The sequence below is a fragment of the Cavia porcellus genome, unplaced genomic scaffold (assembly GCF_034190915.1).
Source record: "Cavia porcellus strain 051 isolate PalLab524CR breed Dunkin Hartley unplaced genomic scaffold, mCavPor4.1 scaffold_7, whole genome shotgun sequence".
NCBI classification, from domain to species: Eukaryota; Metazoa; Chordata; class Mammalia; order Rodentia; family Caviidae; genus Cavia; species Cavia porcellus.
The window spans coordinates 87856458-87882653 of NW_026947490.1; the positions used below are offsets into that span (position 1 = coordinate 87856458).

Consider the following 26196-nt stretch of genomic DNA (forward strand, 5'->3'; position numbering starts at 1 on the left):
TTCCCCAGCTACTTGGATTGCAGGAATGCACCACCGTGATGAGCTGACTTCATGTTTTCTTTACTTTGGCATCCAGTGATGGGCATCTGGGCTCTTCTCAATGCTTAGCTACTGTGAGTTGATTCTTTTATTGGATATTGTAAATGCCCTTTCATGTGCTTTAACAAACAACACACTCATACATCACTAACATTTGATGATTTTAATGTATTTGACAATATACTGAGAGAATCATTACACATAATGACACAGTACGACCCAATCAACGGTCAGGAGGTAGAGGCAGGAGGATTTGTCTGAGGTTCAGGCCATTATGGGCTTCACAGTAAGTTCAAAGTCAACCTGAACTACAGTATAAAATCATGGCTCACAAGATTTAAAAAAAGATATCATTGTGGATGTACATGTGAAACAATATGAAATATGTTGTTTTAATTTTCAGACCACTGAATATTTATTACCATGTTTGTATTTTATGTGTCCATCAACAATGTATGAGGAATTTTAAACACGAACAGCTCAATATTCTATAGGATATTTTCAGAGTAATTATTGTAACAGTAGAATTCATTTTCATTTTGAATGCTAATGCTATGTGAAAATAATTCTAGATCATGAAAATCTCAATACTCACGTGTATACATAAATGGTATTTTGAAGATGGGTTTTTATCAACTTTCACAATTTGTTCATTTCCTACATATCAGAACACAATATTTGAATTTATTATCATACATTTATACGATGTTGATCATGAAGGCAATTTTTAAACTGATACTATAGATAGTGTTATTTACTACATAGCATTAGAATTACCTCTGATTCTTATATTTCAGTATGTTTCTATGGATTCCCAGAAAATACAAAATAAAATCAAGTATATCTCTTGGTATTTTTCTGAAGTTAAATAAAGTATAACATGATTTCATTTCTTCAAGTTCCTTTGTTGTAATATTTTTGCTCACACACTGACAATTAAGTAATGTCCCCTTTCTCTTATGTTTCAGTCACCTTATATTACTTGAGCAATTTTTGTCCTCTTCCTTAATTTGCTGATTATTCCATATTCTTCCTGTAATATGGACATAGAAATAAAATACAATTACTATAACTGTGCACTAAAATATCACTGATTTGATTTACACACATAGTATAGTATAATCAGACTTGAGATACTCAAGCAAATGTTATTATTATCAAATATATTAAACTGTATCAATGAGCAATAATTAATGCTGTTAGTATAAACAAACATGTCATCCTTACTTGTTGCAGTAATACTCATATATGTTTCCCACGTCACTCTTCTGTAGAGCTTCTTTTGGGATGGAGTCAGCAACTCCCACTCTGCTGGGGTGAATTTCACAGCTACATCCTCAAAGGTCACTGTCTCCTAAATAATGACAAGGGTCCTGAAGTTCAGTCACACATGACCTGATATACCTCAGTTCCTGTCATAAATAGTCTAACTGAAATTCATTCCTTCAAGTATTAACTGCATGTCATGGTCATCAAAACTCAAGTACATTCAAATAGAGGCACCCAGTAACACTGATGCTAGACTATGACACACTGCCAAAGCAATCACAGAACTGTAGCATGGCTTATCCTGCAGGGCCACCAATAGTGTAGTTTTTCACTTACTTTAAAGCAGAGCTCAAAGAGTGAGCATGCAAACCACCATTCACAAAATATTGGTTATTCATAACACTGAGTTTGTGTTTCTTATCAATAGCATTGTGGTCTTGAATCTAGATTTATAGATAAATATTTAGTTGAATATGAAAAGAGATTTCTGAATGATTAAAATTTAATGACAGAAAAGTTATATTTGACCATTCTATAGACAAGGAAATAAGGGAAAATATAGTTATAAATCTATACCTCAAGGATACTAAATTAGCTCCTTGTACTTATATACTGGAAATTCCACTAGGGTGCAACGGAAGATAATGTGGGGAAAAAAACATATATGAAATGCTGGAAATGGAGTGAAAATTGAGGAATAGCAAAGTAACTGGTCACTAAATACAGATGGAAGAGTTCAGTCCAGTGGAGCAGTATATGCTTGTACTCTCAGAACTTGAAATCGTGATGTAAGAGGGGTACCAGAAATTTCATGTTTGCCATGCATACAGTGTCCAGCCTGGGCTATGAAATAAGGACAGTTCAGACTACAAAGTGAGGCCATTCATCACACTCCCATACCAAATGAAAATTAAAATTAATTCACAGTCATTGACAAATCACAGCTTTGCACCCAGGATATATCTCAATGGTAAAAGCATCTGTCTGACATTTGCAAGGGCCTGAGTATACTTTCCAGTACCAAAAAGAGAACTCAAGTGCACCTTTGATTAGTTCTGACAACTGTAGATGTAAGTTAGAGAAAAAAAGCCTACAAACATTGAATATTTGTGTGCAAGCAAACATTTTGCATAATAAACAGGAAAACATTTGACATTCAACATTCATATCAGTGGACAAATGGATCTCAGGAAAGGAAAATAATCTTCAATTCACCCACATGGAAGTAGAATATTATGTCACAATTCAGCTGGCATTGTGCTTCTAGGCAAGAAAGCACAATATGTTTCATTTACATCCAGAAAGAAACAGGTATGTCCCTAGAAATCTGGCCTGCACACTATCGTTGCCTATGTGCATTGGTGAATTATTGAAATGGGAAAGAGAAACATAAATTACTGTGCAATTTATACTGAAAAACACTCAGTGCAAAACTCTTCTGAAGAAAATCAAGCAGCCATGAAAATTAGAAGAATTTGAAATCTATGAAAATTGGAATTAAACAAGAAAACATTTATTGGGAACACAATACAAAGATTTTACATAGAGTTATGATCAATGAGCACAAATCTAAAAGTAAACAAAATTTATGTGACCCAGCAGAAATAATGAATAGAAAAGAAAATCTAAATCACATTTGTGAAAATAACCAAATAATATTGAAGTGTGGAAGAAAAAATATTTAGATTTATTCTTAAATTCCACAAACTCCTTTTCTATGGAGTTTATGAAAATCTACACACAAGTGAATTCTTTCTAATGTCTACAAAATATTTTGTTCTATGATTCCTTGAAATACACGTGATTCTTTTCAAGTGAAATTACAGACTCAGAAACTGTGACAAGAGAATAAATGAGGGGGGCTGAGAAAATGGCGGCTTGCTAGGGGATAGGGTGGTGAGTCTCTCTGGAGAAATCATATTAGAAGCTAGAATATGACAACATGGAGAGGGCCAGACAAATGGGTAATGATTCTTATTAACCAAGACAGCACAGCTGGAGGATTTAAAGTCGTGCTGAGGCTGTGAAGGCTGATAATGGGAGGCTTCAAATCCCATGCCTTTAAATCAGCGAACTGACCCGTGGACCCAACAGGAAAAGCTGTGTTGGCTTTTGGTCACTGCTGGAAACTGAGACCTGGGAACCCGAGAAGCAGCCAGGACTGCCCCGCTGCACCAGAGGAGATTGTAAAAGGCTCTGGAGCTCCAAAGCTGAACACTGTGCAGTTTTCTGACCATTCCTCACTGTGCCGGGAGCACAGGGAGGGTGGGCGGCGTGGTGTGCGGTGGACCCAGGAGGAGGACCTGCACTGAACCCTGGTGAGTACTGGGGACCCCGCAGCTGCTGGGGTTGGCCAGAGAACATCTTGGAACTGGGCAGTGCCTGCCACCACTGGGGACATCAATAACACAGAGAGTCTGGCAGCAGACATCTTAGAGTTGGGCAGAACCTACAGCTTGGTGACATCACCGAGTCCCCTATAGGGAGGTCTGGTGGAAGACATATTGAAATTGGGCAGAGCCTGATGCTGTGCTGGCTTCAGTGTCATACAGAGAACTAATGGTAGACATCTTGGATTTGGGCAGAACTGCTCTCCTGGTACTCCTGTCACAGAGAGGTCTGGAAGAGAACAGCTGGGATTTGGGCAGAAACCTGTGTAATAGTGACATTAGTCAGCTGCTTCTGGTACAGGGAGAACTGGCAGAAGCTACTGGGTCTAATCTAAGCCTCTACTTGGGGCCCAGTAAGCAGATACAAAATAGTCACAACTCAGTGACATCCAGAAAGTACAGCCTAATTTACGGATTGACTGGCACAGAGGCTGGAGGCTAGCCTGTACTGCCCCTGCATCCCAGTCTACCCCAGATAACAGCAAATTGGGGAGGACAGCAAAAACTCAAGCCAGCATGCTTCTGAAAGGCTCTAAGCAATACGGAGAGGGCCAAGGGACCCCCAGGACACTCCAGTCTGAAAGAAACCAGAAACATGACAAGAGATAAAAATTTAAAAAAAAATCTCCAGTTGCCCAACATGAGAAAATAAGCCCAGGAGAAGTAAACGCTGAAGACAACAAGCACAGTAACCATCCAATACTCGACACAGCATCAGCCGAAATTAAAAAATACCTTCATGACCTCATAGATGAATTTAAAGCTGTACTCCTAATCCAAGTGAGGCAAGATATAAAGAGATTAATTAAAAAAATGACAAGCCCCCCCCCCAGAGAACACAGATGGAAGAACTGAGGAAATCAGAAAAGAAAGAGAAACTTCTAAAGAAGAATTTAAACATAATTTAGAATACATGAAATAGATCCAAAGAGATTACCTGGAAACTAAAAACTCCATTGAACACTGGCAAAATGCCTTGACAGACTAAAGACAGCCTTCTGAAACTTGAAGAGAGATTTATGGCATATGATCGTGAAAGAAAAAGCCTCTTAAAAATAACAAGGAACCAGAAAGAAACAATTCAAAAACTAGAAGATGACAGAGAGATACATAACTTAAGAATAAAGAATTTGAATGAGGAAGCAGGAGCAACCAAAAATGAAATACAAAGAATATTCACAGATATATTAAAGCAAAATTTCCTATGTATAGCAAAAAGAAATGATATCCAGATAAAAGAGGCATATAGAACACCACCTACCTACAACCAAAACAGATCTACGCCTAGACATATAATAATCAAGATTCTAGAAATCCACCAAAAGAACAGAATATTAAAAGCAGCCAGAGAAAAGATGCAGATTACCTACAACAGGAAAATTATCAAAATAACAGCAGACTTATCCACACAAACTCTTAAGTCAAGAAGGGAGTGGGGAGAAATATTCCAAGTCCTGAAAGAAAATAATATGCAATGAAAGCTCATATACCCATCAAAATTCTCTCTCAAAATTAATGGAGAAATAAGATGCTTCCAAGACAAGGAAGAACTGTGGGAGTTCGTGGCCACCAATCCAACACTACAGAGAGTGCTGAAGGACATTACAGAGAAAGAGAGGAAGGGATACCAGGATTCCAGCAACAGCGGCAGAGAGGCCTCAATGAATGGGGCAGACAGTGGAAGGAGGGAATAAGCTGGACAAATTATAGCAGAAAAGTGGAGTAGCAGACATGAGTCAGAGACGGGAAGCTATAGCCTTTAAGATAGACAGCTCTGAAATACTACTTTAAAAAGGCAGAGGTCATTGTTAATGGTGTATAAGGATTTAAAAGACACAGTAGTCTTAATCACCATATTTAGTTTGAATTTAATTTGTTCTGGTCTGTCCACTCATGTCAGATTTGAGGGCACAGACATCCTGACCTAAAAATAGCAGGTTATACTATGGTAACTATCCTTACTTTCCTATTAACTTAAATTGAAATCCTGTATTACTTACATTGTCTTACTATGACTGATCTTAATTGAATCCAATTCATAAGGCCATGGGTTTGCCTTGGCTGATTTTATTTGAATTTGATATGCTTATTAGTATCAACCCTAAAAGTAGAGGCAACTACTCTGAAGATGACAAGATGTAAAGGATATCCATACTGGTATTAACTATTAGCAGACCTCAAATCCTACAATGCTTTCAAAGTTAAGTTTTTATAAAAATAGGTAATACTATGTTTAACTATAATAAGCCGGTGTTGTGGACAATTCTATTGAAAATAACAAGAGAAAACATAGTAACTACGAATATCATTTATAGTGTGGTCTTATATGTCTTATCCAGTGCATGTTTTTTCTAGGAAATTGTTTTGCTATCTTGCTAAGACATGGTTTTCCCTATAACACAGAGAGGATAAATATATATGTAGAAATTCACACATGAATTTTTTTTAATTATTTATGGGAAGAGATTATATAATGCAAGATGTAATGAACAGATACTCTGAGGAAGAGATGCTAAGAAACCTGAGGCTAATCTTGTAGCATTATGATATAAATTCTAGCAATACTATTGTTTGCTGATTAGAATGACATTGGACTGGTTTCTTGAGTTCAATTTCAGCATATATATGTAGAGATGGGGACAGCTATCACAAAGAGAATGAGAGATGTGGTGGTGGTTATTATTGTCTTCCCTAATGTTAGATCTTGAAGACCTAAAGAGCCTTCATCATCCTGTAATGATTGATTAGTTCTATAATATGCTGTAAGTATATAAAGTGGGTGAAGATGGGGACAACTATTTGTAAGAAACTGGAGACAGTTAAATAGTGAAGATCTCCAGTGGACTTGCTTTGAAATCTGTATTTTTTTAAATTGTTTTTTTTAACTGTTTTGTTCTGTTTTGATATGTTTAATCTTACCCTTCTTGAGATGTAAAACAAATGTGTAGGACTGATAACCATATTACTGAGCTTTTGTTCGATCATTGAGCAGTTTGTAGTGTCACTTTTTGAATGTCATTCTAAATACTTTAATTCTGTAACCAGAGCAGCTATTTCTAAGATGACAATATTTAACTTATCAACCAGCAATTTCTTATCGTTTATTTTTCTGTAATTTTGTATTATTTCTACCCCTTTTTTAAATCTCCATGTATTTTTTGTTTCCTTTTTTTTAAATAAAAAAAAAAGAGAATAAATGAGAATGTACTTTGGCCTTGATTCACATATCAGCCCTTGTGAACGACAGTGAGAAATGACTGAATTGAGAAATACTACAAAACCACACAATATATTTCTATGTGCAATTTATATTCTAGTTTATAAAAACTTAAAGGGAATAAGTTAAAAGAGTCATCTGCATAAAAGAACACAGTGTACACTTTTTAATATTTCCAAAGAATTGTCATGCAATTTCAATTGTAGTTTCTAAAAACTTAAAGGGAATAAGTTAAAAGAATCATTTCCATAAAACAACACATTGTACACCTTGGAATATTTCCAAAGTATTGTCATCAATCATGCAATAATACTTTCTGATCTGAAGGTATTTTTCACATGGTTACCTTCATTTCTTGCTTAAGACACAGTGGTGAAACTTTCTGAATACACCTGTGACTCTTTCACTGTTTTCATTAAATCTATACACAAAATCTTTCAGAACAAGATTTTCTTTAAATGATTAAAACAATAAATTGCAATACAGGTACTAATTGATTTGTTTCTGTTTATCTGTCTTGAGATATGAAATGATTGGACAGTTTACATATTAGATAGTGATAAACAAACTACAGTTACAAATATCAGTGTAACAAATTCAGCACTAACAGTTGTGAAATTTGAAATTCACCAAAAGGAGAACAGGTCACCCTATCAGGAGAGGACAAATTATCAGGAGAACAGGTCAGATTAAAAGGGACTGAGAGAACAGGTGTCAGAGCTGATTAATAGCTAGACAACTAGGTAATCCGCAAATACTCTCATGATCCGGAGTGCAGTGTTTATTATGTGCACACTGATATGATAGGTTAAATAGTAAGCTATGAAAAAAGACATACCTCAGTGCCATTGATTCAACAAAACATACTCAAGCTACATTAGCTTGATTATATTCCACATGTACAATCAGCAGTTATTTAGAAACAAATATCATTCCTTAATACATGTACCATATAAACAGCAATCAACTGCATAAACAGAAACAGAATTGAAAGAGAAAAATCAATCATTTACAAGTATATGTTTAAGAGTTCCAAACATCTTCATCAGTGACTGACAGCTCAAGAAGACAGAGCAATCTTTAAGGTCACACATAAATTCAACAAGATAATAATTCAAAGCAATATATCAGATGGATTCTATTGAATGGTTTATTACAGAAAAACATACGACAATATTCTCACAGCAAGGCAATAAGTATTCACACGTGTAAACCAGGTTCAACACAGCAACACAGAACGTAACATAGTCATGGAGTGGAAGTCATGCAAAGCAGGCTCTTACACAATACTGGAATAAAATTATAAATGAAAAGTAGAAAAAATGAAGACTATCCTTAGAATGAGAGCTCAAAACACAAATTTTAAATAATGTTTCAATAAAAAGCTTAAATAATTAAGGATTTCACAATCCATGTCAATGAATGCACATTTAGAATTATTTCAGTTCCTCAAAATTGATGTCTCAAAACATATTAAAAACAGTGAATGGAGGTACTGGAAAAGAACATAGACTTCCATTGTAGAACATTAGAGAACACAGTGCAGAGGGAAGCTCAACAGAGCAGCTGTGAACTGAGTGCATGGCATCACTCTGCATGGCAGTCTTTTGGAAATCTGAGACTAGGGACAGCAGAGCACATAACAGGCCCATCCCTGAGCCTCAGGAAGCTAAGTTTCCAGAGAGAACTAGAGAAAATTGCTGTAATATAAAAATGTTAATCACCCCACAGGAAATAGGATATTCATTGCTCTATATTTGAGCAGATTCCAAAGTACAATAGAGAAGAAACTCTTAAAAATATTAGAGGCATTACTTAGTAATTAATGTAACTAAATACATAAATATCTGGGGAAAAAAGTCAGACATTGATATCAGCGGACACAGACAAGACACAAGATGAAAAAATTAGCAGAGTAAGCTAGAATGCACACAAATATATTCACTTTCAAATAAGAGTCTACATGGTGAAAAAATTAAAGTTTCAACAAAAATTTAATAGAATTTATAGGATAATATACCACAGACAATATCTCTTCATTGGAATCGAGATACATGCCATGTAAATATGTATCAGGTATCAACAACTGATTTGGCTTGCAGCCACCATGAACCGCAGCCCAGCCTTGCCCGCTTGCCTTGGAGCCAACTGAGTGTGGAAGCCAACCTCCAAAAACTGGATTGAACTCACAACCTTGTGCTTGCCAGGAAGGCACTTATCCTGCTGAGCTAAATCACTGGCCAGAAGAAACTTGAATGTACTCACCAAGAAAAAATGTTGGATTTCCAGGAGAACATGGTGGATAGAGAGCAGCAGCTTCAGAGGCTCTCTGAGAAACCGCACTTAAAATCCTGGAATTGTGCCAGGCAAGAGATCCTAATCAAGTGAAGATACACTTTGCCAACCCAGGAACAAACTAAACTAACAGAAACCAACTGGAAACACAATCCCGGTGATATAACAGGAACAGATAAGGTCTCAGCATGGAAGCTGGACCCCGCGCCACTGGAAGCTGTGATTTGAATTTCCTGAAGCTGCTGATGTGTCCCAATTGCACAGCAAGGAGAGAGCCACAAAAGCACTGACAGTGGGAAGCGATGAACGGAGTTGAGAGCAGTACTGGCTGGGGGCCCTGCATTGACCTGCAGTGAGTGAGAGGAACACGGACCCTTCCATAGAGTAGGAGGCTTCAGCAAAGGACATACTGGGACCAGGCAGACTAGCCAGAACAGGTTGTTGCAGTGACTTCAGTCACATATTCCCCTCTCAAGAGAGATTGGTGGGGAATGCCTGGTCTGCATGATGCTGCTAAGACCCGGTAGGCTAGCCCAAACCAGGTCCCAGTGCTGGGATGTGCACCCTAGGAGTGAAGCCTTCAGTAGGTTGACCTGGAGGGGAGGGCCCAGCATAGGCTCCCAAGGTCTCTATCTCCCTAGTACACTGCAGTGGGCAGGAACATCTAGCTGGCGCAATTCAAACAAATTTTTTTTATCGGTACCTGGGATCAAACTCATGATTGCCTGCTTACAAGGCAGGTGCTTATGCCACTGAGTTAAATCACCAGCCCAACTGTAACCAACAAAGAAAGAAACTGGGCATCCTATATTTGCTTGTATAAAAGGAACAAAAAATATGGGAAAAGGGAGTGACAAGAAAGGGTCCTCTGTACCCAATCCTGAGAAACATGCAATATCAGACATGGAACCAATAGACACAAAGCGCTATCTCTGGAGCCTTATAGACAAGTTAAGGAATGAAGTTATTAATAACCTGAAGCAAGATATAAGTAAAATAGTTATAGAAATGCTAAAAACCACCCAAGAAAAAAACAGATGGTGGAATGGAAGAACAGAAAAAAAAGGGGAGAATTGTTTGATAGAGAAAATAGAGAAAACAGAATACGTGAAGCAGGTTCAAAGAGATTACCAGGAAACAAAAAACTCTATCAGAAACTGGCATAACAGCTTGAAAGAAACTAAGGATAGATTATCTGAACTGGAGGACAGATTTGTAATATGGGAGCATGAAATGAAAAACTTCTTAAAAATAACAAAATACGAACAGCAACAATACAAAGGCTAGATGATAAGAGGATCTATAACTTAAGAATTAAGAACATAAAAGAAGAAGTAGGGACACAAACAAATGGACTACAAAAGCTATTCACAGAAATAATCCAAGAGAATTTCCCTAAGTTAGCAAATGGTAAAGATACTCAAATGTATGTGGCATGCAGGAACCCAGCCACCTAGATCCCAAATAGAGCTACACCCAAGCATATAATAATCAAAATTCCAGAAATCCAATATAAGAACAGAATATTAAAAGCCATCAGAGACAAGAAACAGATCACTTAAAAGGGAACACCCATCAGAATTTCCGCAGACTTCTGTGAACAAACCATCAAATCACGAAGAGCATGGGGGGAAATAATTCAAGTTTGAAAGATAATAACCTGCAGTCAAGATTGATATATCCTGAACAACTGTCCCTAGAAGGTGATGGAAAAACAAGGTGCTTCCAGGATAAAGAGGAACTAGAGCAATTTGCAACCATCAATTCAACTTTGCAGAGAATACTGCAGGATATTCTAAAAAAGGAAAATACCAACATTTCAGAAATAGTGGCCAAGAGGCAACAATGAATGGAGCAGAAATCAAAATGAAGAAGACAGGCTGACAACAAACGACAGAAAAAGAGTTCAACAGAAATGAGGCAGAGAAGATCAGATGGTAGGAACAGCTATTTTGCAGAAAACAAGACATCATCATAGCTAGTGTTGATTCAGTATCAACTCGTTTTGAAGTCCCATTAAACTTGTATTCTTCTGTCTCCATTGGTCTTGAAAGGTTGTATCTTATTGGATTTTATTATATATGATAATATAAGTAAAAACTTTTATAGACAAGGAGATTATACAGAAACCATTGTTCTTTTTCTGTTAATTGGTTCTAAATATCTGGTAATAATGTCATTCTCTTGAATGGATTTATAGTGTCTTGATATGTTTGGTGCTACAGTATACGAAGTTATACTCAAAGATTTAAAGGAAAGAGACACTACAGTAACTATTTTTGTGTCAGTATATCTTGTGGTGAAACACTATTTTCCTTAAATGGTTATGTTTTGACCTGCACTGTTTCTGTTGTTATGCTCTCTTTTATCTCAATCACCTTTTTTAAAAAAAATTATTTACTTTTTTCTTTTTAATTAAGGGAAAAATAAATAAAAAATAGCAGGATACATTATAATAACCTACTTTGATTTCCTATTAACTTGATTTGAAATCCTGTATTGCACTCACGATATTCTTTTGACTGATTTTTCCATATTCCACTTTGCTTGATAGTACCAGTTTCGAAAGTATAGGCAAAACTGTGAAGACGATAAGCTTCATTATGATGCCGATTCCGGTTGACTATTATCTTCTTTTAAAGTCCTGTAATGTCTCCAATGCTTTGGTTTTATTCTTTACTGTTTTGTTCAATTTTATTGTAACTGGCAATTCTTCTTAAAATAGCAAGAGGCAATATGCTAACCATTGTTGATCACCTTGTATTTTGTTTTTACATTACCTATTATTTCCATCCTTTTGATTTGACTGACTCTGTTCTGATATATTGCATTTGGTTTTATTCTCTTCAGAAAAAGTAATAAGAACTGTGGGAGTAATAATACCCAAAAATGTGTCAAAGAAAAGAAAAGAAAGTGCTCTAAAGTTTATAACTGCATATATGTTTAAGTGTATAAAATAGATAACCATAGTACTGAGGTTTTTCTGATCACTGAACAAAACTGTTTGCACTCTCACTGTTTGAAAGTTCACTTTATATGCTTCGATTTTATAACTTGAACAACTATTTAAGAAGAGAATATGTAATCTATTAACTAGTGATTTATTATTGTTTATTTTTAAATTTTGTATTACTTGTACCATTTTTCTGTTTTTTTCTCCTTAAATAAAAAAAGAAAAAAAAACCAATTGATTGAAATTATGAGCATTATACCACATGCAACTCATACTGACATAATTTTAAAAATATGAATACCACATATGAAACATATAAAGAGCCCAAGGTGCATCATTTAGCGTGTCCTTTTCAACAATGTACAGTCACTATCAATGAAGTGTAATAATTACAGGAGCAAATGGTGCTTCCTTCTCTGCACACAGAGAAAAAATTCTTGTACAAGATCAGGGATATAGCTGAGCAGCACATTGCTTACCTGGCAATGTGGCATTGTGAGTTTGATTCCCAGTATTAAACAAATTGCATGTACATGTGAATGCCCTACTTCAGAGATCAATTTGTGTTTTTAACAGGCAGCCCCTTTGCAAGTTGTCCTTTATCATATTATTTCACTTTCTGTTATTTAAATTCCTATCACAATATCCAACTTTTATCATTATATGGTATAGAACTTAATATATTCAAAAGTGTATTCATGTATTGCATGACCCTAGATGTAAGACAGTAGTTTATACATGCCTGGAAGGCTCCTAGTAATTATTTTCATCATAGCCATAGTAATATGTATTTTAAAATTTATTGAGGTTAAAATTTAAAAAAAATTCTCATGTGATTTTTTAAACATCCTAGAAGGACTTAGAATTCTGAGGGTGTGTTCATTGATTCTGGAATTCAACATCATTACCATGAAACTCAATGTGGAGGATACTATTTGTCTGCTTGAGGCCTCATATTAAACTCTCATTTGATTTGTCATAGTTAAATGTCCCTGGCATTTCCTATGACTTGGTTAAAATATCCAACAGTGTCACTACAATGGATTCAAGACTTATGAAAACTAAACCTAGCTGGAGAGCAGAAAGAAGGCTGTGTGCAGTGTCCCACCTTCAATTCTGGCCCTGTGAGAAGATAAGGATTCAGCATGTAAATTTTCTGTAATAGACCTTTCCATCTCAAGGGATGAATGCTAATCTCTTGTAACTTACTAACTTTTTCAAAGTAAATACTCAACTTTGCATGCCTGATGCCTAGAATTCTACCGTCACATTCTGAGTGTTTGAAGGCATTGAGGTTATTAGGAAAGACATGTATGCATGTGGCTTCATGTTGCAAGGAAACATGACCCACAACATTACATCTGGTGCATGAACCCTGCCTCTCAGGCTCTCTCTCACTCCTAAAGAATCTCCATTGGAAGGTTGAAGATTTGATTCTGAGAGAATGAGCAACCTGAAGCCAATATCATAAGGCAATGAAATACGTATGCCCATGCACAAAATGTAAGAGACTTGTTTTCCCTTATTATTCAAACCAGGTCATATTTGTTTTTGTCAAGCACAGAGAAGGGAGTCATTTGCCATGTGCTATAAATCAGTAATTCACAAAGAAGTGCAGAGCATTAAAAATGGACTGGGACATTCATACTATCATGAGACACACCACAATAATCACTACAAAAAATAATCTTTATTTTGCTAAGAATTCCCTTCACAGATATTCTTCATACATAGTAATTATTTTCTGATCCTCTTAAATCTTTGCAGTAGATAAAGAAACATTTTATTGGTAAAGCCCTATAACCACTGGAATCCCTTCTCCAGAAAGAAAAAATTCACAAAATTATCTGTATATTACACACAATCATTCCAATATTCTGCAGCCTGTCCTACTCAAGAGTACTATGTCACCCTCATGGATTTAAAGCAGTAATTCATATCATGAAAAATCAAAAATGCTCAAATCTTATTTTAAGTGGAATAATTAATCACAAAATACACAATGTGCTTTGCCTATTTTTCCTGGGCAGTTTCACCTCCCCCATTCTACTTGAGTGAAGGCCCTATGAACTGAATCTAGTGATTTTCATGCTCTAGTCACCTTATTGAAAAATTTCTGTATGCTCACACAAATATGCATGTAGTCCATACTCTAATAAAGTCCTAGATACCTTAGAAACTCCTCTCCCTTTAAAGAGATGAAACTCCTGAAAATACAAATCCTTCTGATGATAAATCACACCACTCAACTGAAATTATAAACCTTAAGCTGTGTTACAGAGATGACATTAAAAGATATATTACAGAAACACTTGTAGTGTCTAATTATAAACTTAACATCAGCCTCTCAGCTCAGTTTCCACTAATTTAAAATTTCCATTTAATCCTCTTGTCTGGGGTATATAGGTCAAACAGTATGACCATATGGGGCCACATCAGTACAACAATAATAAAAAAAATCCAGGGAAACATAGACACAAAATACCCAGAGTAGTGTTCACATTTCCAAACAGGATTTTACTGCTCTCCTGATAGAGCTGCTCAATACAAACAGGTGAATACAGCTATCTAAACTGGAAAGAACTGGGTAAGTGAGGCTCCTGTTCTACAGGGTACAAAATTGAAGGCTGGAAGAAATAACGCAAAAGAGATATTTGAGTTTCATAAGGAAAATGACTTGATCAAACTAAAACTAAGGGACAACAAAATGAATTGAATATGCACAAAAAACAAACCTATTATTGCAGACACTATCATTAAGCATTAGATTTTTTTCAACCTGCTGAATACAAATGCTTTGATATGTATTTCAGATATAACAGAAAGAGAAATTCATAATACAACACTAAATGACATGTAGCTCACTGAATGCAGCACACTGTGAATCACTGTTTGTTCACCCATGGTGTCCTTTTTCAGAGAACAGAGACTCATCTCTGTATCCTCCAACATGAGCATATAAACTTCACATTGAGCCATGTATCGCTAGTACAAATATGTGTCAACTTAAATATTTAATATAAGTTTACACTTAAACATTTTCTCCGCATTATCCAAGGGCCCCATGGACTTTAGAAAAAGATAATTTGAGATGGGCATAAACTTTCTTTTTTTTTTTTTATTTAAGAGGAAAAAGAGAAAAACACAAAACAAACCAAAGCGGCGTAAGGGTACACGCAATACAGAACTACAAAACAAAACAAAACAAAACAAAAAACCATAACAGTAAGAAATTACCTGCTAGTAGATTACACACTATTTTCTTGAAAATAGTTCCTCAAATCACAGTATCAAAGAACACAAGGTGGACATTCAAACAGGGAGACTGCAAACAGCTGTGTTCAATGTTCCAAAAACATTGATAAAGTCAGCTATTTAACACCCCCAAACACACTTGCTGTTATATCCGTTAGAGCTCTTTTTTTTCCCTCTCTTTTTTACAACAAAATTTACACATCTTGGATTTTATTACTCCTTAGTGCTTATTACTTTCTTTGGGGGGGGGAAGAATACAGTCAAATATGGCAAAACAAAGCTGTCAGTCAATACCAAGGATAGACATAGCACATGGTGTAGAACAGAGTACAAGTTTATCAACAATAGTTATCAACGTTGTCCCTTGTTTCCTTAAAAAGAATTGTCTATCTTATTAGATATTATAAAGTTGGACAAAACAGTAGAGAACAAGACCAATAAAACTTAGGCATTGTAAACATTACAGGACTTCCAAAGAAGACAATAGTCAAACCAGAATGGGTATCTTAGTGAATCTTATTGTCTTCAAAGTAGTTGCCTATGTCTTCAAACTTGATACTATCATATAGAATGGAACAGAGTCTAATCAGTCAAAACAAGATCGTGGGAGTACTACAGGACTTCAAAACAAGTTAATAGGAAATCGAAAAGAGTTACTATTTATATATCCTAATTTTTTTGAATTTTTTCTTTAATTAAGACAAACATAAGAAATGACTAAATAATTTTTTTTGAAACAATAAGGGGGAGATTGAGATAAAACAGGACATAACAATATAACAATAGAAGTCACAGCATGACTGTTTCAATAACCTAGTACTTCACCACCTATAACCTGACTTAATAGTAGTTACCATATTGTCTTTTTCCTTGAAATATTTGGGTAAAACTTCATATACTCTAGCTTCAAATATTTTCATATCAAGAAGCCCAGAATAAAGCCATTCTAATTAATGAGTGAAAACTTTATAAGGTTTCAAGGCCACCTAATGGGGAATCATGATTACCACATATTTTTATATATTTGAATCATTATTTACATTAGGGAAACTATTCGGTATTCACACATGCAAGATTGATTTATTTCACTAATGAGTATGGTCTCAAGCTGCGCCCATTTATTGATAAATATCTCAATGTGATCCTTCTTTATAGCTGAATAATACTCCATTGTATAGAAATACCACAACTTTTTTATCCATTCCTCAGTTGATGGGCACTTGGGTTGTTTCCAAGGTCTGGCGATTACAAATTGTGCTGCTATAAACATAGGTGCACATATATCACTGTGGTATGATGCTTTCAGTTCTTCTGGGAATATGCCTAGAAGTGGAATAGCTGGAATAAATGGGATTTCCAGTCCCAACTTTTTGAGAAATCTCCAGACAGATCTCCACAAAGGCTGTACCAGTCTACACTCCCACCAGCAGTGCAGGAGAGTTCCTTTTTCCCCACAGCCTCTCCAGCATTTGTTGTCGGTTTTCTTGATCCTGGCCATTCTTTCAGGAGTGAGATGGTATCTCAGTGTGGTTTTAATTTGTATTTCTCTAATGACCAATGATGATGAGCATTTTTTCATGTATTTATTTGCCATTTGCATTTCTTCATCTGAGAATTGCATATTCATCTCAGATGCCCATTTTTGGATTGGATCTTTGAATTTCGGAGGTCTGAGTTTCTTTAATTCTTTATATGTTTTAGACAAGAGGCCCTTGTCTGAGAGAGAGTTCACTAAAATCTTTTCCCAGTTTGTGGGTTTTCTTTTCACTATGCTGGAGATTTCTTTTGACATGCAGAAACTTTTTAATAAGAAGTGGTCCCAGTTATTGATTCTGGGAAGTATTTCCCGTGCGGTTTGAGTCCTGTTCATGAATTCTTTACCTACTCCTATGTCTCCAAGGTTTCTACCTATTTTGTCTTCCAATAGATTTAGTGTTTCTGTTTTAATATTCAGATCTTTGACCCATTTAGATTTTAATTTAGTACATGGTGATAGACATGGATCTAGCTTTAGTTTTCGGCAAATGGAGAGCCAGTTTTTCCAGCACCATTTATTAAAGAGACTGTCGCTCTTCCAGTGAACCTGCTTGGCTCCTTTATCAAAAATAAGGTGGTTGAGTGTGTTCGTAGTTGTGGTTGTATCTTCTAATCTATTCCACTGATCTTCAACTCTGTTTTGATTCCAATACCATGTTGATTTTACTACTGTTGCTTTGTAGTATAACTTCAAGTCAGGGATTGTGATGCCTCCTGCTTTGTCTTTGCTGCTTAGAATTGCCTTTGCGATTCTAGGTCTCTTCTGGTTCCAGATGAAATTTAGGAGTGATTTCTCTAGATCTATAAGGTATGTTGATGGTATTTCTATTGGGATTGCATTGAATCTGTATAACAGTTTTGGGAGAATGGCCATTTTCACAATGTTTGTTCTTCCTATCCATGAGCAAGGGATGTCTTTCCATTTTCTGAGATCATCTTCAATTTCCTTTTTCAGTGTATTATAATATTCACTGTATAAGTCTTTCACTTCTTTCGTAAGAGTAATTCCTAAATATTTCATTTTTTTGCTTGCTAATGTGAATAGTCCAGTTTCTCTTATTTCCCTCTCTGTAATTTTGTTGTTCGTGTATAGGAATGCTATTGATTTCTGAGTATTGATTTTGTATCCAGCCACATTACTGAATTTATTTATTGTATCTAAGAGTATTTCAATGGAGTTTAGGGGGTCTTCTATGTAGAGTATCATGTCATCTGCAAACAATGATAATTTAACTTCTTCTTTTTCTATCTTTACCCCTTTTATTTCTCTTTCTTGCCTAATTGCTCTGGCTAGTACTTCCAGTACTATATTAAATAGGAGTGGTGATAAAGGACATCCTTGTCTTGTACCCGACTTTAAAGTAAAGGCTTTCAATTTTTGGCCATTTAGTATGATGCTGGCTGTTGGTTTGTCATAAATGGCCTTTATTATATTGAGACCATTTATTCCAATTTTCTGTAAAGTTCTTATCATGAATAAGTGTTGGACCTTATTGAAGGCTTTTTCTGCATCTATAGAGATGATCATGTGATTCTTATTTTTGGCTTTATTGATATGGTGGATTACATTTATTGATTTGCGTATGTTGAACCATCCTTGCATTCCTGGGATGAATCCCACCTGGTCATGGTGTATAATCTTCTTGATGATTTGCTGGATCCTATTTGCCAATATTTTATTGAGGATTTTTGCATCTGTGTTCATTAGGGAGATCGGTCTATAGTTCTCTTTTATAGTTGGGTCTTTCTCAGGTTTTGGTACTAGAGTAATATTTGCTTCCAGGAATGACTTAGGAAGGATTGCTTCCCTTTCAATTTCATTGAATAGTTTGAGGAGTGTCGGCATTAGGTCTTCTTTATATTTCTTGTAGAATTCTGCAGTGAACCCATCTGGGCCTGGGCTCTTCTTGGTGGGCAAGGACCCAATTACATTCTCAATTTCATTAGCAGAGATTGGGTTATTCAACAGTTTTATATCCTCTTGATCTAGCTTTGGTACTTCATATGCTTCTAAGAATCTGTCTATTTCTTCTGTGTTATCAAACTTTTGAGAGTAGAGGTTTTCGAAATAGGTGTTGATGATCCTCTGTATTTCTATTGGGTCTGTAGTGATTTCTCCTTTTTCATTTCTTATTGCATGAATTTGAGCTTTTTCTTTCCTTTTTTTAATAAGGTTGGCTAGGGGCTTATCGATTTTATTTATTCTTTCAAAGAACCAACTCTTTGATTCGTTGATTCTTTGGATTGTTTTCTTAGTCTCTATTGCATTGATTTCTGCTCTGATTTTTATAATTTCCTCTCTTCTTTTGGCTTTGGGCTTGACTTGCTCTTCTTTTTCTAGCTGTTTGAGGTATAGCATCAAGTTATTTATTTGTATTCGTTCTGCTTTCCTGATGTGGGAACTCAGTGCAATAAATTTTCCTCTCAGAACGGCTTTCATTGCATCCCACAGATTCCGGTAAGTTGTATCTGCATTTTCATTTTCTTTTAGGTATTGTTTAATTTCTTCTTTAATTTCTTCTGTGACCCACTGATTACTCAAGAGTGTGTTATTTAGTTTCCATGTGTTTGCGGAATTTTTGCAGTATCCTTTGTCATTAATTTCTAATTTCAGAGTGCTATGATCCGATAATATGCAAGGGATGATTTCAACTCCTTTGCATTTGCTTAAATAAGTTCTGTGAGCTAATATATGGTCTATTTTAGAAAATGATCCATGTACTGCTGAGAAGAATGTGTATTCTGATGTTGTTGGGTGGAACATTCTGTATATGTCTATCAAACCCATTTGTTCACAGGTGTGATTCAGTTCTGTTATTTCTTTGCTCATTTTCTGTCTGGTTGATCTGTCCCTTGGTGTCAGTGGTGTATTAAGGTCTCCTGTTACAATTGTGTTACTGATAATTTGAGTTTTCATTTCTGTTAATAATTGTTTTATATAACTGGGTGCTCTGGAGTTTGGTGCCTATATATTTAAGATAGTTATCTCTTCCTCTTGGAGTTTTCCCCTTACGAGTATGTAGTGACCTTCTTTGTCCTTTATGGTCATTGTTGGTTTAAAGTTCACGTTGTCTGCAAACAGAATGGCTACTCCTGCCTTTTTTTTTATTCCTGCTGCATGAAGTACTGTATTCCATCCTTTGACTTTCAGTCTGTGAGTATCTTTCTGGGTTAGATGGGTTTCCTGTAAACAGCATATGGTTGGATTTTGTTTCTTGATCCATTCTGCTAGTCTGTTTCTTTTGATTGGTGCATTGAGACCATTTACATTAATGGTTATTCCTGTTAAATGCTGGTTAATTGTAGGAATGTTATCTCTCTGCTGTTGCATCTTTATCTTTCAGTTCTGTTTAATTATTTGCTTTGCTTAGTGGTTTTTTCCTTTGTGTATCTAAACTGTCTTTCAATATTTTTTGCAGGGTTGGTTTGGTGTTCATGAAGTTCTTCAGCTGTTCTTTGTCATGGAAGTATCGTATTGCACCATCTATTTTGAATGATAGTTTTTCAGGATATATCAGTCTTGGTTGGAAATCATTTTGCTTTAGGATCTGGAATACTTCACTCCATGCTCTTCTTGACTTTATCGTTTGTGCTGAGAAGTCTGCTGTGATTCTGATAGGTTTTCCTTTATAAGTGATTTGTCTTTTCTCTCTGACAGTTTTTAATAATCTATTCTTGTGTTGGATTTCTGGGATGGTGACTATTATATGTCTGGGTGTAGTTTTATTTTGGTTATGACTGTTTGGAGTTCTATATGCTTCACTGATCCTGATGTCAGTTTCTGATCTCATGCTTGGGAAATTTTCAGCTATTACTTCTCTAAATATCCTCCTGACATCCTTCATGTTGTCTCCCTCTCTTTCATTAATCCCTATCATTCTTATGTTATTCTTCTTTGCATCGTCTTGCAGTTGTTGAATTGTTGTTTCCTGGTTCCTTGTTATTTTCAAAAGATCTTTCCTTTCCTGTTCACTAGCTGCTATCCTGTCTTCAAGGTCTGAAATTCTATCTTCACTTTCATTAAGGCGGTTTTTACAACTTTCAGTGGAGTTTTTTATTTCCTGTATATCTCTGTGCATCTGCATTATGTATTCTGTTTCTTATATTGCTCGTCTAGGGATTCTATCTTTTTGTTTAGTTCCTCCAATTTTTTATCTGTGTTTTCTTTAGATATATTTAGAATCTCTTTCATTTCTTTTATCATTTCTTCTTTTATCTGGGAGATTATTTCGAGTTTGAATTTCTTTAAAGCTTCCTGGAGTTGCTTGTCAATTTCAGTGGCTATTGTGTCCGATATATGAGGTGGATGGGATATATTTTCTTCTATATACATCACTCCTAGGGTTTATTGAGATGGGCTGGAGGTTTGAGGTTGTAATTTGGTCTTTCGTTTTGTCATTTTCCTATATTTCTGTGTTTCAAGTGTTATTTGAAAGCTTCCTCAGGATCTGTTGAAAATCCCCTTCTATGTTTGGAGCTACTGGGACTCTGGCGCCGCGCTACTCCAAGCCATTAGGCCTACAGAACCAGTGGCCCTCCTCTGCCTGCTCAGAACTCCGCAGTTCCAGACAAGCTGGGCCTCAGGGACACTGTGCGCCCACCTGCCCCTTGGAAGCTCCACAGTTCTTCAATCGCAGCCGGGTTAGGGTACTCACCACAGGCCGCAGTGCTTCAGGAACCTGTGGACCCTCCCTGGTTGCAGAGATATCCACAGTCCTCCAGACACGCAGAGAGGCCGGTGAGGGCACCCCAGATCTGCCCAGCTCCTCCTCTGCAGACCTATGGCCAGGCGCGGCAGCTAAACAGGCTGGGCTAGGCTGGTAGTGTGGGCCAGCCCACCTATGGGGAGCTCAGCAGGTCTCCAAATGAAGCCGGGAATGGGGAGGCTGATGTGGAAGCCTCAACCCCACCTCTCCCCTTCACTGCACCTGGAAGCCTGAGGGAACTCCAGCAGACTGGGCGCAGATATCCAGAGTCCTCCAGACACGCAGAGAGGCCAGTGAGGGCACCCCAGATCTGCCCAGCTCCTCCTCTGCAGACCTATGGCCAGGCGCGGCAGCTAAACAGGCTGGGCCAGGCTGGTAGTGTGGGCCAGCCCACCTATGGGGAGCTCAGCAGGTCTCCAAATGAAGCCGGGAATGGGGAGGCTGATGTGGAAGCCTCAAACACACCTCTCTCCTTCACTGCACCTGGAAGCCTGAGGGAACTCCAGTAGTCTGGGCGCAGAAATCCAGAGTCCTCCAGACATGCAGGGAGGCCAGTGAGGGCACCCCAGATCTGCCCAGCTCCTCCTCTCATAAACTTTCAATATGCATCTCATATTGAAAAATTCAGTAATCTGGGTTGGCCTTGATTTTTAAGCACTCCTAACTTTCTGAGGAGGCTGGAATTAAATTTGTGCATCACCATGACTCAGTGTTGTTTATTTTACTCCAACAGTGAATTCTTGGTGAAATTGGGTGACATGAAAATAAAACACCGATCCAGGCATGGCAGTGCATGCCTGAGTCCCTAGCATAACAATGGATGATGTATGAGGCTCTGAGCAGTAAGGACCATGTGAACTAAAGGAGGAGACCCAATTCCCTCCAGCAAAGCAGAGGCATAAGCATCACCATCAAAGCAGAATATTTCTGTCATCCCCTCACTGGCAGTTGAGCTAGTTAGAAATATTACATCCATCAGAAATGGCTAGGCTCAAAGGGCCCCCCAGAGGACAAGATATCTGGTGACTTTGGAAGAGATACACACACCACATGCTGTGGACCAGATCTCAAGAGAGATGACAAAGAAACACAACCACGCCCTTAAGTATAATCCTTAGGGATTAGGTATGGATCACCTTGAGAAGATTGGAGTTGCCATTCTAACCACCTACAGAAAAAGTGACTGAACCATAAAGAATTCTAGCTTGCTATGTGATTCAATTCCCCGTTTGTCTCTGATATAGTCAATTTTACCTGAGGAGGGAAACTGATTTTTTGACCATAGCTCTTTCCCACCTCATGCCTGCCTGTCTTGTGAGTTATTGATCTGCCTTTAGACTTGCCTCATCTCATTGTTTTACATTATACAATTCCTAGAAAATGCAGAGTCTTTGGCAACTCACATGGGACCCCTTCTGTCTCTCTCACAGAAGCATTCTTTCACTCAATAAATACTTCTTCTCTTAACCTTGGTTGTACCTAAAATTCATGCTTAAATTTAAAAGAACATGAATTTCTGCTGGACATATAAGGGTAGACAATTTCATTCCCATATATCAAACTCAGCAGTCAAAGTGCTGGAAAAAGACACACCTCTTCTTGTGACCATGTGCAAAGTAGTGAGACATCATCTCTAAATGCCAAAAAAAATTTTATTAATTAAATCTTTTTCAAAATTTGCAGGATGTTAATAAGGGCCAGGTTTCTAAGGTCAGTCACTGGACAAGAAGAAACAACAAATGTATCTTAAATTCTTTGGTGTCCAAAAGAAACTCCTTCCCATGTTATTTTAGTTGTGATGCCCAACATATTTCAAAACCTTCAATACTAGGGTTCTAACTACCTATCTTACCTCATACATGATTAGGAGAGCTGATCAGTACACATAGATAAAGTTTTTATCCATGACTAAGTTTCCCTCCTTTCTATAGGCCTGTGAGCTTTTTCCTACTCTCAGACCTACCACACAGACAATCCTCCAGTGCTGTCACAGTAGGTCAAGCTCACCTCAGAAGTCCTTTATTATGCTGGCTGCTGATTGGGCCTCCCCTCCTCATGCCCCTGCTCTCTCATTTCCTTTCCATCATGTTGGCACATATTATTAAAACTTTTTTCCTTATTCTTTAATACTCATGAATATCCTGACCATGTGAAGATACCTCTACTTCAGTAAAACAGTCCATCTCATCGTTCAAATTTCTTTTTGAGACAAGGACTCATGATGTAATTCAGGATGCCATGTCCTGGAACTCACTTCATCCCCCAAGCTTGTCTTAAACTTGCAAGGATCCTCCTGTAACAGCCTTCTGAGTGCTAGGATTAAAGCCATGTGCCACCACACCCCACTCACTGCTTCAAATTTCAGGTCAAACTAAAGCACAACCCAAATGTAACAAATTTTTGCAGTTATGAAACCTACTTCCATTTCCACTCTCATTTTATCAGATCTCTACATCCCTGTAGACACCAGTTTGCTGATTTTCTCAGTGTGGGATTAGCAGGCAGCACCTACATGAAGTTGTTCTCAGCAAGAAATTTCCACTCAGGAACTAATGCATCACCATCCCCCAAATACCTCACAACATTCTAAACTTTAAGAAAACCATTGCTTCAGTAGTTCAATTGTAAAAAAGTGTTTATACTTAGCTTATAAATAAGGCACTCGCTAAGGAAAAGACCTGAGGTAAAGTTGCAAAAGTAGTGGCTGGGATAAGAATTAAAATCAGAATAGACCATGACCTAAGACTTTGAACTTCACAATAAATTGCAGATTCTAGTCTACCAGAGTGACTTGCAGGCGCTAATTACTAAACTCCTGAGGTAACAGAAATGTAAACACAAACATCCAGTTTATCTCTAAAACCTGTTTCCTATAGACCCCACAGGCTGAAGAAAAGGGTTGGAGAACCTCAGCTCAAAGTATTTCTTTTTCTGGGTGCAGTGACTCTGGTCTGTAATATCCTCACACTGGAGACAGATGGAAGAGGATATCCTGGATCTCATGGGCTGGTCAGACTACAGAGATACACTCTGTATCCAAACAATAATAATAAAACATAAAAGAAAAAAGAAAAGGATACAAAGATGGAGATCTATTTTAAATCCATAGAGCCAGGTGTACCCTCATGGCTATCTATCCATGTACGAAACATTCACAAAGTCAAGCAGCTTTCTCATTTTTATTTTGGTTCCATAACTCATAACACACAATGCCATGAGATTATGAGTTCTGTTCATGCCATAACATCACTGCGAGTAGAAGTCTCACATAAGGAATTCAAATGATAGTGTTTTCTAATTTTGAGGCCAGAATTCATGTTTGCCTCCAAAGAACTGCACTCCTTAAACACAGCTGTGCCTGAGGCTGTGCAAAAGACACTCTGGGTATACAGGGGTTCTGCCCAGTACCATCCAGACTGGCCAAAATTCCATCCCATTCCCAGCTGCAATACCATCAAGTTACCATTTTTATGCTTGAGGATTTCCAAGGATCCTTTCCAGTCCTCAGTAAGAAGAAGTCACAGAAACTTGACATGAGCTCAGCTCCAGGCACTCAGCACTGAACTCCCAGTGAGCACTTCTACAAGAGGGATGGGAAGACCCTCCTCCCCTGGCCCACCTGATTGGCCCTTCTACCTTCACCCACCTTTATCAATAATTGCCTCCTGGGCCCATCTCTCTTCTATGATGTCACCCTCACCTGCCAGGATTCATAGTTTACTCTTGGCTTTTCAGTGCTGTCCTTGATTTACTTAAAGGTTTAGTGCCCTCTCCTGAAGCTAGGTCCCAAATATAACCAGGTGAATGTCCTGTAGAAGAACCAATCCCTTGAGGACAGAAAAGTTTATTTGTCAAGCTCAGGCTGGGACAACTTGGCACAGGTAGGGTCTGCTCAGGAATAAGGCCATAAGCTTTATTGCCCAGAAGTTCACAGGGTCTCTCTCAGTCTGCTCATTTGCATTGAACTAATTTTTAGGCCATCTACCAAGAGAAGTCCATTACAGCATGAATGAAGAAACTACACATTAACAGTAAGAGATTTCTGAGAAAAAGTAAAGATAAAGGAAAATCAAACAGTCCAACTGCTTCAGAAAAGCTTTACACTCTATTCAGAGTCATAAATCATAACTAAGTTTTGAAGATAATCCTTGCCAAGCATAAGCTTCACTATTGCTGCTGAAAAAGAGTACCATACTTGATCCACTAAATCACTTCCTGGTATTGAGTGTGGGATAAAAAAAACCACTTTAGATTGTGTTATGGATTAAGAACTGGTGGTCAACTTAACACCAGATGGATTACATCAGCATGACATTGATTGAAGATGCTCCACCTGAGGAAAGTTGCAGGATAAATAAGTGGAGAAGAAGCGGTGCTGAAGAATTAGGGCGTTATTGCATTGAGGTATAGTGGGTTCTCCTACGAGTTGCTGCTTGAACTGTTGGTTCTCCTGCAGAAGCTTTGGTCCTCACACCCAGCATTGCTTCCTGGCTCCAGAGGGGAAGACATGTGATGCTTGGACTCCAGGATTAAATC

At 37.3% G+C, this 26196-nt stretch overlaps 1 long non-coding RNA gene across 1 annotated transcript; it reads right to left on the reverse strand.

Annotated features, from left to right (window-relative positions):
• Positions 1–253: 253 nt before the first annotated feature.
• LOC134476766 (uncharacterized) lies at positions 254–25263 on the reverse strand. Its single transcript, XR_010048561.1, has 3 exons — positions 25124–25263; positions 1267–1393; positions 254–1072 (listed from the first exon to the last, which is right to left on the reverse strand). It is a non-coding gene; the product is annotated as an uncharacterized LOC134476766 (long non-coding RNA).
• Positions 25264–26196: the final 933 nt, after the last annotated feature.